At 42.4% G+C, this 2500-nt stretch overlaps 1 protein-coding gene across 3 annotated transcripts in view; it reads right to left on the bottom strand.

Annotated features, from left to right (window-relative positions):
* The window catches only part of LOC134071326 (ETS translocation variant 5-like), an 11463-nt gene extending 10154 nt beyond the window's left edge, over positions 1–1309 (bottom strand). For 2 of the 3 annotated variants that reach the window (XM_062528004.1, XM_062528002.1), the window contains exon 1: positions 552–691. The gene's annotated coding sequence lies outside the window, so the exon portion shown is untranslated. Of the gene's footprint in view, positions 1–551; positions 692–1192 lie in introns of those variants that run through there. The other variant, XM_062528003.1, reaches the window with a different exon arrangement.
* Between the last annotated feature and the right edge of the window lie 1191 nt (positions 1310–2500).

The raw sequence follows: 2500 nt of genomic DNA on the forward strand, positions 1-2500 counted from the left end.
AGAACTTCCTACCATCTGTGACCCATGGAAAAAAACGTTCACACTCTCTCTCTCTCTCTCTCTCTCTCTCTCTCTCTCTCGCTCCCTCTCTCTCTCTCTTGCTCCCTCTCTCTGCGTCGCAGTACACACAGGCAGAGCAGCCATACAGAGAACTACTTCATGAAGTAAATATGATCACATGACCAGAGCAGACATTACAGTACTGTCTTAAAGCCTTTTTTTAAAAAAATTAGTTACAAAGATAGTATTTCCCCTGCCTATAGTTTTACTGGATAGTTTAATCTACGCAGATTGTTAAAGTGCACAAAAGTCGCACGTGCGCGCCAAGCTGCAAACTTAATTTGCCTCGTAAATCAATAAATCGTTGATAAAAAAACAAAATGAGCACATCGCTGAACGGAAGCCAATAAGAGTGATCTAGCCCGATTAGGCGAGGAAGCAATAAAAGAATAATCTATCGTCCCTTATCACAAACTCCTTCCAAATTAAAGAAGCAGTTAGGGTATAAAAGTCTCCGTAAAAATAAACAAACAGATAATTGCCCAACTAACCGTTGATGTGATATCCTTAATATGCTGGCGAACAGGAATAAGACCAAGATTAGATAACTCCTGGACAAGCGACAATGAAACGTCCTGAACAAACATCAAAGCAGGAAAAAAAGATTACATCTCAGGTAGAGCAATCGGAGCTCACTGGGTCCACCCTTCCCCCAACACTAGCGGACTATTCCCCCCTCCCTGGCCCCTTGTTTTTCTCAATGAAGTGAAATTTGATCCCTGCCGCTCCGTGTGCACACGGAGAGGGAAAAAACTCGACCTCCCATTCATAAAAATCACTGACACCCCCCTCTCCACCTCCAACTCCACAAATCTGACTGGCCAAAGCTTCAAAGAACAACCACATTTCTGCATGTTAAGGAATAGTTCTGGTCAACTATTTCCCCGGTACAATAAAAGTAAGCAATCACCCTCTGCTGAGCGCAAACAATTATAAAATGGTTGCCAAAGTATTCGCTCCCACAAAGAAAATGGCGCTTCGCTTGCTCACTCGCTTCGCAGCAATCGTGAGCGCACCAACTAAACTAGTGCCTATTGCACGAAAGTGAGCCCAACTTAGCAGAAAGACTTAAAACTTCGTCAAGCCTAATTTTAAATTAATGCATCTTTCTATGGTTTAGCGCAACACTCACCTTTCGGTTGACAGCGCTATCCTCTGATTTGTTAAAACCACAAGAAACGTATTCCAAATAGATGCGAAGAAACCAGTGGACTTGGTGAGGTTGCGCTCTGCTCGACGTGCCTAATACTCTGAGATATTTCTCAATGGAATCGCCTGCTTTAGCCTGGAGCCTTGCGGGATGCGTTAGAGGTCGTTCATTGGTCACTTCCGAACGCCTTTCACACTAACCACCAATGGATGTTCGAGGATGTCTAAATTATGCGTGGGACCCGAGGCAGCCAATCGGGATCCGATGCCGTCCTATTTTTATGAATGACTGGGTTTCATTCAATAACAGATGTTTCTAAACCAAGCATTCACTGGCTCGTTAAAGGACCACTGACAAAAAATGCGCTGTTTTTGCGTTTTGACCGCCTCATACTTTGTCACATCTCCGGCAACTAGTACAGCCTACTCGAAATTAATGTGTTTATCCATGAAATCATAGAAAAGTATTACTTTGTTTGGCAAATATTTAACAAATCAATCCCTGACTCTGAGTTATTCTTGCTTTGCTGTTACAGCCTGCCTTAAAGAATGTGTTGGAGCACGCTTGCTTAATGATATTGAAGAAACATTACCAATCATCCAGCCACAATAACCTTTGGCCATTTTAACAAGCCACACCATGTTTCTTTGACTTGAACTATGTCATTCTTTAGACAAAGAAATGGTCTAAACTTTTAAGGCATTAAAAAGCATATGGGAATATAATGTATTATAAAGCGTTATGAATATCTTTGTACTTGTTTAATGTACATTCATTTACTTAGTGAATTTCATAAGATGTCTGATGGGTTTCGTCAGTTACTGGTCCACTTTCAGGGGATATTCTGGTCGTTGTGCGTGTGCGTGTGTGTGTGTGTGGGTGTATAATTACTGGTTGTGTGTTAAAGGAAAGCATTTAACATGTAAATAGACATTAGCTGAACAAACACAAGACAGGAATGTTGAGACAGTTTTGTGTTAAATACTCTCTGTGTGTGCGTGTGAGTGGGTGTGCATGTCTGTCTGGGTATTTGTATGTATGTGTGTGTGTGTGTGTGTGTGTGTGTGTGTGTGTGTGTGTGTGTGTATGTGCATGTGTGAGCATGTCTGTCTCAGTGTGTTTTTCTGTGTGTGTGTGTGTGTGTGTGTGTGCGCACGCACACGCATATGTGTGTGTGTGTGTGTGTGTGTGTGTGTGTGTGTGTGTGTGTTTTATGAGCATGTTTTGAGTAGTCGTGTGCCTACTAATGTAGTCGTGCTGCTATAGTTCAGGAGAGTGCAACACCCCCTC

This window comes from Sardina pilchardus, chromosome 23 (assembly GCF_963854185.1).
Source record: "Sardina pilchardus chromosome 23, fSarPil1.1, whole genome shotgun sequence".
NCBI classification, from domain to species: domain Eukaryota; kingdom Metazoa; phylum Chordata; class Actinopteri; order Clupeiformes; family Clupeidae; genus Sardina; species Sardina pilchardus.